The following is a 15,006-nucleotide window of genomic DNA, read 5'->3' as shown; positions in this document are numbered from 1 at the left end:
TACAACAGTGTCACTCTTAAAAGCATAGGCTCTCTGCTTGAGTATATAAATATGCAAGGATTATGCATCTGAATGGCACTTTGACGTGTACTGAAAACCGAACCAGACGAATGTGCTGCGTGTTCTGGAATGAACTTGAGATGTGGGCTATAAATTTACCAGCCCCAGAACGCTCGGTATGCATAGAATGACATAAATGCACCACTTTAGCTGAAGGTGCCTCCATAGGCATCTCAATGTCAGCGTAGCACCGCAACAATGACCATCGTTGCCTAAGCCGAAATCCAATGTCCAATAAGTCAGCTGTTGAAAAATGAACCACAACCACTCCTGAAAGGGAGAATTGTTGCAATAATGAGAGTGACAGTGAAGTGTTTGTCTTGATAGGAAAAATTGGTAAACAGGATCAGAAGTATGAAGGTGAATGAAAAACCATTGTATGAATTGATGAAATTCGGGGTACAAAGATGAAAAGTTTTGTGATAATAGGGTTGGAAGACGTAAAACTTAATTTGTATCTATTAAAATAAGTGATGAAATGCAAAACTGAAAATAATTCAGAACGACATATTTGTTTGTATTTTGTCACATATTTTTTATATATCAGACTACAAAGGAGACCTTCTAATGTACCTATTGTTTTAAAGCGAAGTTCGTCTTCAAACGCATTAAATAATATATTCTCGTTATCTTCGTAAGTCGAATTGCCATAAATCAGCGTTTGTTCTGTTTCTGTTGTTGTTTGTTATTTTACCATCACCCTACAGGTCATTATGTTTCGTATCAGAGGAAGTAACGAATTGTGCTTCATTATTTTGAATGATTTCTCGCAAAAGAAATGGAATGGGTAGGAAGATTTCCGGAAGGAAAAATACTGGTACGACATGAATCAATCATTAAAGCACGAATTTGCGTATGAAAGAAATGGTGAATGCTAAGGTTTATTTAAGTTTTTAATTTTTTGGTTGATTTACTTGTCTGCTTGAAAATATGGCAAATATAATTAAAAAGGAATAATATTTAAAAGGAAACCGATTTTTTCCTTATGGAATGAAATAGATTTTTTTTTTATTTTGCACAGATCGAAGCATTATTTAAATCATGGGACAGTAAAATGGCAGTTGCTACGTTTCTTGCTTAAGCGCCTAAACAGTATGCAATAATATAACATCATTTTCACAAGAAATATGTTTTGTTCTGCTCCGGTTCTGTTTACTTCAAAAATAAAGAATTTTGGTTTACTTTAGATAATAAATGTTGAACAGATCACAATAAGTTCTTTTCACATCTTTGATTTACATAAAACATTAAATCATCTTTGTATGTAGTAAACCACTTTTTTATTCTTTTACAAAGAAATAAAGAGCCGGAAACACTGTTTTCTTTAAATAAAAACAGTACTCCTCCTGTGATAAACAACAACTTTTAACTTTGTTCACATTTCGGGAGGCGATCAAGCATAGAATGAATTTGATGCCTTTGTACTACTCGAAAGCTTTCCTTACGACCTACCGCTCACGAAACGCCACGAAACAAATTCCTTCGGGGCAGTAATTACTGCATGGAAAATTAAGCAACAAATCCATCGTTGTACACCGGACCGCCGCTGCGTTCGGATTGAATTCCTGGATCGAAGATCATCCGTTAATTTTTTTTCTTGCCGTCTCGCGTCTGTTCTCTTCACTATTCCTCCCACAATGCTGCACTCTAATTTGCGATCGGTGCTCCTTCAGCAGTGCCTCTCCGTTTGGCAGCGTAGTTTGGCGGGAATCAAAGGAAGCTGAACTACCTCGAAGGAACATAAAATTTCTTTTAATTAAAAACTTTTCCCTCCTGTTCGATGCAAGAGGGTTGCTCAGATGGTAAGAAGTTTACGCGTGCAGTAAGCAGCGGGAAAGAAAAATGGACGGTGCGATACAGCTGTCTCCATGGTTCGCAACGTGGAAGCATCGGATTCCGGCTAGTAGGAAGATTTATAAACGCCATCATTTTCCCGTTCGACCTTTTCGTCCCATGCTCGCTACAAAATATCCCTTCAGCACTGCGATGCATTTGGAGCGTTTTTAAAAGTTGCTACACCTTGTGTACGATTTGAGACACCATTGTAAAGGGAGACCTTAACACTTCAACGTCAACGGAAGGGAAGGCGTAGTAGGGATGGATTCGCTTGATTCGAGTTCAAACGAGTGGACTGCACTATGCTGTGATTTTTAGTAGCGAAAAAAGGAATGTAATTTTTCGAGGGTGTAAAGGAGTTATGAAAATGAAGAAATTACGGGCATGGAGGTAGTGAGAAAGTCGGCAATTATTTGTATCCTTTCGAAATGTTCGATTTTCTAAGAGATGATTCTAGATTCTTAGAATGATGAAGCAAGTCTTTAGCATAATGCAGAATAAGGATTAAGTGCGAAATAGATGTTCTGCTTTTAGCATTAAATTTCAGTAGGAATCTATTTATAAAACCATCATCAATTTAAAAAGTTGGTAACTTTACATACCTCTCGGATGCATATAAATTAAGACAATCATAATCAGACAATTGAGGCGTACATTTTTTTGAACACTTTTTTTTTATTTAAGGATGTAGCAATGATAATATTTAATATAACGTTCGTTTAAATATGTTTGTATAATGTTGAATTAAAATTAAAGTTAAATTTAAATAAAACCCGTTATATTAAATAGTATCATAACCAAACAATCAGAATCCTCTCATGGAAAGAATTGAAAGAAAAACAATTTTATTCAGGTCTACATTTAGGTACTAAATAAAAATATGACACAACCATTTTATCCCCTGTTTTTTTCTAATACTTTGATGTAATTCGAACTAACTATAGCAGAACAGTTTATCTGAAATATTGGAGAAAGGGAAAAGCTAAAATATAATTTTATATCCAATTTCTTGTTTAATCGTAAGTGTCCGACTTTACTTAAATGTCGTTAAATGTAATTTAAAACAATCATCATTAAAAGAACAACCATCATCAGGTTATTATCACAATGACATAAACAGTAATCTGAAAGATATCATACCGCATGCAACATTATTAAATGAAATTATAAAATAATTGTCTTAACCTACCAACACGATGAACCAAACTTTATTATTCGGCAAGCTTCACCAACTTTGTACGCTCCCTTCAATGCGAGTAAAAAATGTAGTTTGAACGCACACTTATCGTAGAAATAACTGACAGAGTATATAGAAGAACCGATAAGAGAAGAAGCATAACTTCTCCACCTTCTACACGAGACGGTTCCAAATTGATTACCATAAATTTGCCACCAAACTCGAAACCGACCAATGGGTGCTGTCTCCGATGACTTTATCGCCTTATCGATCGTTGTTTATGGTTGTAATTGCTTGCCCAAACGGTGCCTTTTAAAGAAGACATTTGGAAAAAAATACATTATAAGACAAAAAAGCTTTGTGAAAACTTTGAAAGGGATTTTAAACGAAAAAAATGTGACTCCAAAACTTTGTGTAAAGTTTATCCACTTTAACAGTATATAACACTGGTGGTAGATCTGTATCGATGCATTTTATTCAAGTCGTTCCGTGAAAGTAAGAAATCTGTTGGACATCGTTCGATTCCAATCACTTCGTGCTTTACGCTTTTCCAACCTAGTACCTAGCAAGCAGGACGAATCGAACCGAGGGCTCTTATCCTTAGTTCAAGGGTCATAAGTTTTATGGTTCCTGTACTCAATTTTCCCGTTTTTCTATTCTTCACAATCACTTCGACACATCATTGCAACTATTGGTGGAGGCGCCCGGTTGCGAGTGGAAAGCCATTTGTCTTACATTTGTAACATTCAGTGGTGCTCGTGTCGGTGCACGTGTTGAAAATGTCCGATCGGTTAAGATTCAATCGGTCATTAAGCATCCATTTAAGGATCACTACCATCACTACCTTTAACGTTCAGTCGAACCATTCGCGAATAACGATTCGTTTTGTGCAGACGTTCCGTATAATAAAATTTTAAAGTATGAGTGACTAGAATGTGGCACAAGTAGCATGTCAACCGCTCAGCTGATGCTAACGAAAAGTAAACGCAGTCGATGTGCATCTCCGGTTTCCTGTTTAATGCCTACGCTCATTAGAACATCCCCGATCCGATGCCAAGAGCAGTTTTTCCTGCACTTCTGGGGCGCTAACTGGATGTCCTTTGCAATGCAATGGAATACCGCCGACCGAGGGATGATTTGGAGACGAGGCTTTAATTTGGATATCTAAATTTTTCCACCCGGCTGACAGTTTGCGTGGAGCTTTTCACAGAATCATGCAACGTATAGCATCACCATGTGCTGCTTGTACAGTTCACTGTAACGAACATTCTGCAGGTGGAAAAAAGAGCAGCTGAGTTCATTCCGGCGTGACGAAAGCCGATAGTGAAACGAAATGCTTCCTTTTAATGGTGTTAGCAGTTGACTGTGGAGGATTTGTAAGTCTTTTTAGTTCAGCCACTTATGGCGGGCACACATAAAAATCCTTCAGACGCTGTTTTCGCTTCTGTTCTCAGACGCTTCGCGCGCTGAGGCAACAGTAAGCAACGAAATGCACGGCTGTGCTATTACCGGAAGTGCTTGGTGATATGGTGATATAACGAAAGTAACTGAAAGCTTCAATTAAAACCAAATTAACTTCAACTCAACTTAAAAAACGTGTAAATTTTAATCATTACTTTGGTGAGTGAACTTAAAATTGATAAATATAAGAAAATAACAAAGCTAAAGAATAATAATTTTAAAAAGTCATAAATATGTACGTTAAAATTAACCTAAAATAATTAAATTTTCATTAAGATTAAAAATGAATTAAAATTATGGAATGTTCAAATTTTATTATTATTTAAAGGCATTCCACGAATTTGTTGTTATAAAGCAGTAATGTATATTAGAGATAGAGATGAGCTTTTGGCAAATTTTAGTTTTGTCACTTAAAGGCTAAGAAAAATACGAAAACGTAAAGATTTGTCAGATTGCCAAAAAGTGATTTTGTTTTATTCAAAACTATTGAGAGGTGCGTGGAAATATATTCTGATGTATTTTATGTAGCGACTTAAATTGCTGTATAGATATTATACTGATAATACGTCACCGTAGCCCTCATTTGATTTTTGCGCCTAAATGTATGCAATTTGAAGAACAAATTTTTGATACTCGTTGGTGGGAAAGCGGAGCAGATTTCGCAATGTTGGTATTTAGTATGTTTGATGCTGGGCAATAAAACCAAATACAGAAACTGTCCCAATATTTATGTAAAATTGTGTAAAAACTTTAGAAACTATCAAATCGTTCACTGAAATTTTCACGATTCTGGTATTTCACTGCACTATGATGGGGCATAGGGTAGAACCAAGGTGTTCCGAAAAATCTGGTTCAAAGTTTTTTTTTATTTCGTGCCCATTTCAAATCAATTTGATCCATCGAAACACAGCAAAGCATCTAGAAAAAAAAGAACAACCGCCATGGGCATTGTTTGCTAATTTTATACACATCAGCCCTTTCATTGACTGGTACTGTTCCGCAAAGGAAGGGAGCAATGCTTCATCAACGAAGAAACGCAAACACAACATCGAAAGATGCGTTAGAAGCCAAGACCCATGTAAACAAGATGTGTATGCGCTGCATCAGTGATGCGCATGGCGTACCCCCGAATCCTTTACGGACGCAAAACACCAACAGCGGTCACTTTTGTTTATGCTGTATTCTGGCATAAACCTTCTCTAGGCTAAACTGTGGTACATGAAAATGCGTGCTAACGTTCTCGAAACCAAGTTCAATTCAAAGCTCCGTGCATACTACGGCTCGAGATGTAAGGCTTGTGAAAGTGCATTGCTTTTCCAGTACGCATTTCCTACCAACGTCCGGCGTGCCTGTGTGTGTTTGTTCGTGTGTATGACCCACACCGGATGCCAGTTGTGGTTCGCCACAGTGGCATCGATGCATTTACACACGCGTACAGAGTTGGGCAGTCTCATGCGTCTGCCCATCGAAGCCCAACGCCCTGGGACAAGGTCGCCGGTGTTGGCCAGTTGAAGCCAGACCAGACGACGGGCACGGCAGCCAAGGTGCGGTTCAAAGAGTCAAAGCCGAATTGAAATATGGATTAGATTTTCCCGCCAGACGAGCGGCGAGCCAAACCGATGTGTTAGATGCATCGGGTCAGAATTTGCAGTGTGCAGGTACATCGAAACTGCAATGCGTGAATGGTTGGGGCTAAGAAGGAAATGCGAGTGGGAGGTGTGGAGTTGGAGTTGGGCACCTTCAATTGGACCATGAAGTGCAGCCACCCGAAGCGTAACCGTACCAAGGTAAACACAACTGGCACCTCGCCCACTCGCCCACTCGGTCGCCATTGTTGTGCAGTTCTACCACATACAGTGGCACTGACTTCGTTTACGTACCATCGTGCCTCCCGGAGGATGCGTGTGGTTGGGGTGTTTGCTATCAGGAACGGAATGCTTCTGCTGGGCGAAGTGAGCAATGTAAACTGCAAACCAAAACTCACTCTCTCCTGGAAAAGGAGTTCTCTTGAATGGAGCAAGTTAAAACAACCAAGCCTGCCAACGATGAATGTTGCTGACAAATTCATTTCTGAAGGATGAATGTTAAATAGCGAGCGAAGTGGAATACAAATGTGGTGTAAATTGCAGCAAAAATAAGCTATGATGGTTTCAAATCACAGTAATATTGTGAATATAAAATTATAGCAAATAGTCATGTGTATAAAGCTTTACACATATGCATAGAATGTAGGAAAAACTATAAATTATTTTTATTTTAGTTCAATTCGTAAGACATGTACACAACCAAAAGGGGAGGAAAACACCGAAAGCTAAACCCAAGTACATCTGCAATACGACAAATGAATTACAAATATGTACTTGAAATTTTGCTACTCCTTATCGATTTAGGGCCAACCGAAAATGGTGCATTGTTCCGCAAAAAAAGAAACTTCTAGCGCAACGATTCTATTCAAAGCATGAAGATGGTTATGTGTTATCAGTTTAACCTTGTTTTTACTAAGAAACATTACGACCATTATGATTATAATTGTTAATAATTAAACAACCCGCTGGTACGCTGATGATGAGTAAAATATTTAGTAAATAAAATATTATAAATTAATCCAAAAGTTATAAAAAAATAGAAATATAAAAATTCGTTAAGCCTTGTTAAACTAAAATGATTGATAAAAACATAACAAAGTGTCAAATCAATCTGCAAAGTTCTTCTGCTGATTTGGAATTAGTGACTCGAATTCCTCATAGTCGCATGCGTCTACAGCACATCTAGATAAAGAAATTATTGCCGATGTATAAATGATATATTGCTGATGTTTTTCTAAAAAGTAATATTGCATGTGTTTAAGCGGACGTAAGTTCAAAGAGATTGCTTTTAATGATCACTCTTTACAACTCAAAAATCGTTGCGGTAAATGTTTTTAATTCACCAGAGGCGAACGAAACCACCGTCAGACTCCTTTGTCCTGTCCGGCTGATATGACCGGCTTTTCTTTGGGTGGCATCGTTTCTGGGCACACTTAAGTAATGTTCCCTCCAATACACGTCTATGCACCACAGCATCAGCACGAAAAGAATGCTTCTTTACCATTCCTATCAACAATGCGTACACGACGGAAGTAGCGACCCATACCGCTAATAGTCGATAAATTAAACGGTTTTCCTTTGTGACCGAGTTGGATCTTGATGCAATCGCTCCTCAGCATATACTGACACGCGGGCTTACCTTGGTAGAGGTTGCTTCGTGTCGTCGTTTTCAGCGAGCATGCGCTTTAACGCGCGTGACACTATTCGGTTACTGCTTCGTCGGACGGACTATCACCAACCTGTTGCTTTCATATGTTTTGTCCTAGCTTGTGGGTGCATTTGAACGATTTCAAAGTGGAGAAGGGAGCACCAGAAGTGGCACTTCATCCACGCTCCCATCAAAATTGTCGGTTCAGCAGAAGCAAAGCCCGAACGTGGAAGAAATGTACGGATCCGAACTACCAATGCAACAATCTTGAAATGTTGCAGGAAATACTGTTTGTCTCATTACAGTAACGTGCTAAAAAATGCTTATGGTCAATAGAAGGGAAAATAATTTTAAAAAATACGTTCCTATATGCTACATTAATAAGAACGACATTCATAGTAGTATTTTGAAATTGTAATTGTTATATTGTTTGCTAAGTGTTTTTTTTTATTTAGAATAATGTACCTTATTGTAGTTTAAACAAAATTTAAGTTATCAAATAATAAGTGTTGAAGGTTTGGTAATGCCAGTTAAACATGTTAGAAATTAAATTAAAAAAGTTACAATTACAAGTTACAAGATTCAAATTGTAACGCTAAATCCTATTCTTCTTATGTCACGCTTTTACGTTGCTTTACTGTTACAGTAGTATTTACACAATATTTGAAGTTATTATTATTTATTGAAATATGCTTACACAAAAAATGTTTTGCAGTTGTCAGAAGTGGGATTCGAACCCACGCCTACAGAGTAGACTACGACCTGAACGTAGCGCCTTAGACCGCTCGGCCATCCTGACTTGTTACAATGATCACATGAGTATTCTATTCGGTAAGGCAAAACCGAATTCTCTCTTGTTTGATTAGCGTCTAAAATTATCACCCCGAAAGCGCGAGTATTTCTGCAATCACTCGTAGTACTGCACGCGGAGCATCTGGGGAAATGTTGGGGAAATAGATCATGCGTAATGTGCGAAAAGGTTTTTATTTCAGAAGTTACTTTACTGTGTTAAACGTGTTATTTTACTAGAACTTTACGGAACGAATGGCGAGGAATGAATATGAAGGAGTGGATTTAAATATGAATGAAACAACAACATTTCATTAGTTATAGCATCAATATGGTTTATATTTAATTGTAATGGATATATTAATTTGAAAAACGTTTGCTACAATTCTTACATGTCTTGCGTAAACTGATTCTTTCCTTAAAACATCATTGCTGATAATGTGATATGTGAATATCTCTCATGTCATTTATTTCAGCTGATAATCAAGGTAAATACTTTTAATCAATAAGTTATTTAATTTTAGCATCGTTTTACATTTTTTACTATAGTTTTATAAAATCTGTTTAGAAATTTTAGTAACTGTGAATCCACTGTTTTTTTTTTCATTTTTCTTAAATTATTTTCAGAAACTTTTATCATTTCTTTCAGAATTGGAAAAAGAACATTGATGTATTTTTAAACTTAAAAAAAATCAAATTACTTTCTCTTAAACAATATTTTCTATTTAAAAACAAATATTTTATCAAATCCATTTCAGAAGGATGCAATCGGCACTATGTCGACTATTTTAAGCAAACGTTCAAACAACACAGCCACGCGGAAGCCTATTTTCAAACTTTTTTCTGCATTGAATCGTTACAGTACAGTGGTAAAGTACTGGTTGATTCCATGGCGAAGCATCTCTCGGAGACCCGGGTGTATATTTATCGCGCATGCATTCTACGCATACTATCCACCCGTTGAAAATCCGCTATTTATGGTACCCCTGAGTAAGCTTCTTCCCGCTCTCAAAGGGCACACAGTGAAAGAACGTGCCCGTATTCTTCCGCCTAACATTCCTCCTAATCAAATCATCAGCCAAATGTAAAGAGCATGAGAGGTGGATTTAGGAGGAAATGCAGATCGCGAAAAAAAAAACTGTACACATACAAATACACTTTTTTCCTTGGAAAGTGGCGCATAAACAACCAACCAGAAACAACCGGTTTTTCCTCGCCCATTGGATGCGGAGGAGTAGGTACCCTTTTCTCACCGACAGCGGTGCATCTTTCGTAGCGGGTTTTCCTGCTTGCTTGCCGAAGGAACCTGTTCGTCCACCTACACACGGCGTAGCTGGTGCGAAGTTTACTGATTTGTGCAAGTCTCAACCTCTTCCGGCAGAGGTAATGCGTGAAGCTGAAAGAGCGGCAACAGTTGATAAGCAAATAATTTTATCCATTTTCCCGCGCAGTTTTCTTGCTCACCGTACCCTTTCACTTTACTGGCAGTGGCTTTGCTGATTTTGCTCACCTCGTTGACCTACGATGCAACCGGCGCGGTCGCGATGATCGTCCCTGACTCGCGTTCGATTATGCGCCGCTTCTTTTACTCCGTCGAAGGCTATCTAAGATGCGGGAGGAAGATCCACCTCTGCCCAACCCAAGTGCAGCCTGTGCAGGCGGAATCAATTTCGGTGAAAGAAAAACCTTTCCAAACACCTAGCGCGAGCTACGATCACCCAACGAGAATAAACACGATTAGGTATCGTAGAGGACAGGGATAGGGAATGCGATGGGTGGTGCGTTTCGGTGGCGCGTGAAAGGACGCGAAAGCGATGGTCATCATTAGCATTAAAACGGCACTTTTCGGAACGGCACCGGTTTATAGCAGCGACTGCGGGAGCGAATCCAGCTGGAATCCATCAGGCAAGAAATTGCATCAGAAGAAAAGGCTGGTACCATCTCAACGTCACTCGAACCGGTTCTCCCGAACGGGGGCTGAGGGATGAAGGTTTTCCTTCGCCAAACACTCACCGAGGAGCCGTCTGCCACGCCAACACGCTGACATCGTAGGGTCAATGTCGACGAGACCTCTCGGTTGAACCCTTGGCACGAGAGAAGGGAGTTGTCCATTTTTTGTTGCTGTGTTTCCCTTAACCACAAGGTGATTTTTGTGTGTGTATTTCTTGCCGTTGATGCTGCTGGTCTGCAATTCCGCTGAACGTCAAGCACTCAGCTGTTTGCAAAGATCGTTAATCATGCTGCATCATGTTCCGCCGCTATGTTGGAGTTGTCAGTGGGACAGGTGACAGCGGGAGTTACTAAATTTTTGGAACCTTTCGGATGTTTCACACCATCGCTCATCGCCCAATCGTCGGTTACCACCCTTTTTTCGTGCTTCGATTGAAGTCCTTTCCATTCCATCTGGAGCATTGGATGTGGGATAAGAAGCGGAGAGTTTTAAACGACGAATTACATAACTGACACCATCCTGTCGCTTCCTAAGAGATATTGATGATATTTTAATCATAATTGACTATAAGTCGGTGCCCCAAACATTTGGTTTCTTTGACTTTATGTAGCTTGATGATCTCTCTAATCGTTCTTAAGAACAGAGGTGTTCTGGTATTTACTTCAAAATTAGTAGTAATTAAGTAAATAATGTGTCATTGATGTGGATTGCAAATCGAATATTTTTTTGCTATTCTTTTGATGTTTTTGAAGATGCTAGTACTGACAACGGTCGGTTGAAACCGCGAAATGTATTTTTATTCAACGCATTTGACATCTTATGTGATTGAAGTTTTGTGCATAACGTTAGGCATTGGATCATTGGGTTTTTAAACATTATTTTCAATATAAATCATGGAATCATAGAGCTTGATTTCAAATGTAAGGACTTTGATAAATAAAATAATTGTTTCACGAGGTTTCATTATCTGGTGTCTGGCGGTGTAATCCAATTGTCATAACACTCATCTAATAATTTGGCTGATAACAATTCTCCTTTTGTAAACCTCGAACAAGGTTTTACTGAAAAAATATGCATCACTGATTATGGCCATTGCATAGGACTATTATTAAAATCTGAGCACGTGGCTGGTAGAAAGCAATCCGAATGGTTTTTAGAGAAAATTAAATCCACCACAACGTGGTTTAGGATTCGCTTTTGAAGCAAAGTGAATAAAATTGCAGTTTTCCAGTGGTGTCAAATTAATAATTATTCTGAAAGTAAACGCATCAGACATACATTAAAAATGTTTAAATCTCAATGTGACCTTCACATTCAATCAAATATTTATAAAGCTTCCCATACCGAACATGCTATAGTATTGTTTAACGGATTTTAGTAAAATGGAAAAGACGAAAAATATTAATTTTTTGCCGTTATGCTGTTAAAGCATAACTTTTTTCATTCGTCGTACGATCAGTGAAGCTTATTTATGTTAAACAGTTGTACGAAGGTGTTTCCATATCAAAAGTGATTTAAATTGCTTAAAATTTGTGATTCAATCTGACATCCCTGTTGCTCGGGAGAGATAAAGATATACGATCGGTCATACACAAACTGATGTATGTCAGTCTCTCATCGAATCAAAACATGGATGCTGTATGCTGGAGAATAATGTATGCTGTCCTACCATATCAAATCTCTTTCTCAAAGAAACGAATAACTTACTCTCATGTTCTCTGCTTTTCTTCTTGCTTAAAGCTCTTACTCCGCAGTGGATAAGCTCGGCGCCAGATACCGTTCCGTTTCTCGCGATGGATGCTGTCTCTATATTGTTCCCTTTCGCTCGTGGAGAAGTCTGCAAGTCTCACCTGTAGTGTGCTCAGCTGAGTGCGCCTGTGGCGGGTGGTAAGCTTTTTCTCACAGTTTTCCATTTCCCCGTGCCCTCGCCAGCTGTACCAACGTTTCAAACAACTGCACCCACGACGACAGACCCGTTCGACCGATCGACCGACTGACTGACTTCTGGCCATTCTACAGTGGTCGAGACGATCGAAACCAACAACTCTTAGCAGCGCCTCGTTTCGAAGGTTCGCCGCTCGCTCGCTCGTGCAGCTCACCACTGGCTGGGCGAGTTGTACGGCCGCATGTCGTCGGCTGGTTTGCGGTTTGTGTTTTGTTTTGCGCTTTTCATTTTCAGTATTGAGCTGTCCCGCGCGACGGCAGGACGTGTTTCGCGTGAAGCTTGCTTGTGGCGGTTCGGTTTCCACTACGCGCTTTTGCATCGTTTCCCGTCCAAAATTGCGTCTCCTTGTGCATCCTTTACTTACCGCTATGGTTGCATGTGATTCATGCTGTTTTTTCAACGCAATCATGAACTTACGCGCGCGATATGCCTTACGCTGAGTGATTTGAACGCGCTGTAAACGGACAGTCACGTGCGCGGCCTTTACCGGGACGGATATAGTTCGAACATTCGAAGGGTGGAAAATTTCCATTTTTTCTACCAATTTTATGAGTAAAGAACAAAGAACATGGAGTCGTTGAGCTCCAGCGATTCTTAATGGAATAAAAAAATTCTCAATTATTTATGGAGAGTTTCCTTCATACACGTCGTTGAAGTTATTTGTTGTGGCTTCGTAACTGGTACCTATAGGTTGCCATTGTAACAACACAAGAAAAGTAATCAAACCCAAACGTAGTGTGAACGGTTCTATCTGTATCGTGTGCAAGTTCTTCTCATTCGAATGTCCTTCGGAGCAGCTGAAAATCTTGTAAACCCATTTTCATTCATCAATTGCTAAGTGCGGTGAAACGGAACGGATTTCAGAAACATACATGCACACTCGTTCGTCCACAAGTGCTCACGGAAGCTCGTGAAGGATGCAAATTTCCAAAACGTAAATACCTGCAATTACAACAATTAAAGTGTGAGTGCAAACGAGCCGCATGTAACACACCACGGTCAGGCTTCAGCCAGACCACCTGCCCGGCCAAGCCCTCGTGAGACTACGGCATCTCCGGTAGCCTGGCCGCGACGTCTGATGAGGCTGGTTGGCAAGATTACTGTTATTATCGCATGAATTAGGATCAATTTATGTTCCATTCCCGCACGGAACGAATCTGCAACGCGAAGAAGGGAGTGGTTCAACGAAACGATGCATGTTGACCCTTCCCGTGTAGTTTAGTGTTGATGGCAGCGTTGGAGTTAAAGTGAATGGTAATCAATATGTGTGTTCTAGACCAGGATATGTGATTGTCTAAGGTTCTGTCCTTTTGCAATGTGTTCTTATGCCGGTGGATAATGTGCGTAACCTGCAGTAGTGTGGTGATGATGCGAAGCATACTAAATGTGATTAAGTGATTGACTAAAGGTTAGTGAAGTCTTAACCCTCCTTGAGCACCATGCCAGATTAATGTTGTGCGGTATTGTGGTATAAAAACAGAAATAAAACTTAAATAAACCCCACATTATTCACTGAGGTGATCAACGCTCTCTGCTGCTTCGCGATGTAAATAAAACACTCACTATCGATTAAGGCCAGTATTAGTGATTTAAGGAAATCGATAGCGTTTAGTGACCCGTAGGAGTGTAGAGTAGTGTTTGTTATGCGTAGTGTTGGTGTGCGTAAAATCCAAACCTCAACTTCTCAAACTTGTATCTGCGTGAGAGTTATTTACCCTCCTAAACTTCCAAAGTGGCGTTCTTCACCGTAGGATCTCAAGCTCAAGCAAGATTTCCGTTATCGAAACCCTGCAACATAGCCCTTCAGTTCCGGTAGTAGAAGTTGAATATAGCCGCAGAAAAAGCCAGTCCTACCCCCGGGGCCCATGTGCTCCTTCTCGTTTTCAACGTTGAAAATAGCACCAAAACAAAACAAAAAATTGAATAAAAACGCAGATCTGAACGCAACGCGAAGGCAACAACTCTAACGCGCCTTTGCCACACGATCGGAGCGAACCTGTTTGAAAGGTACTGCACAAATCGCACCGAACCAGTTGTGTCCGCTGCAAACAACAAAACCTGCCGCCAATGGTGCAAAAGACTCCGGCTACTGCTGCTGGGAGGTTTAAGAATAATAATACATGCCCCTACATGAAAGGGCCCATGCAAGCGCAGGGAGGCAGGTAGAAGGCTGTCGTGCTAGCAGTTAGTTTCACGTACGCGCACGTTGGTACCGGTTTCCACGGCCGGGCACTACTGGGTGTGAACGGGGATCGTGAAAAACTGTGGTCTCCACCGAAACATTGGAGACCTCGAAGATCGCGAACGTTTGGTCGCGAACGCTCCAACGTTCTAGCCAAGTTGCCGCCAACCAGTCGTCCGCAGACACGTTGCGCTCGCTTGCCGTACCAACGAGCGGTACCTGTCCGGTAAACTCGTATGCTAAACCTCGATTCCTACCGGGTACGAACTAAGGTGTGCGATTACTATTCTTTCCCGTGCTCCAACAAAACCGTATTGGCCAGTTTCTCGAGGTTCTGGAAGCGTCGCGTTTCCTCGGTGTGTGTACACTCT

The 15,006-nt window shown here is 40.0% G+C and overlaps 1 non-coding gene across 1 annotated transcript; it reads right to left on the bottom strand.

The window, feature by feature from the left end:
- Positions 1–8,484: 8,484 nt before the first annotated feature.
- Trnal-cag (transfer RNA leucine (anticodon CAG)) lies at positions 8,485–8,567 on the bottom strand. The gene has a single exon. It is a non-coding gene; the product is annotated as a tRNA-Leu (tRNA).
- Positions 8,568–15,006: the final 6,439 nt, after the last annotated feature.

The sequence above is a fragment of the Anopheles moucheti genome, chromosome 2 (genome assembly GCF_943734755.1).
Source record: "Anopheles moucheti chromosome 2, idAnoMoucSN_F20_07, whole genome shotgun sequence".
Taxonomy (NCBI): domain Eukaryota; kingdom Metazoa; phylum Arthropoda; class Insecta; order Diptera; family Culicidae; genus Anopheles; species Anopheles moucheti.
Note: the sequence above shows the minus strand (reverse complement) of the source record. Positions and strands in the feature narration are given on the sequence as shown.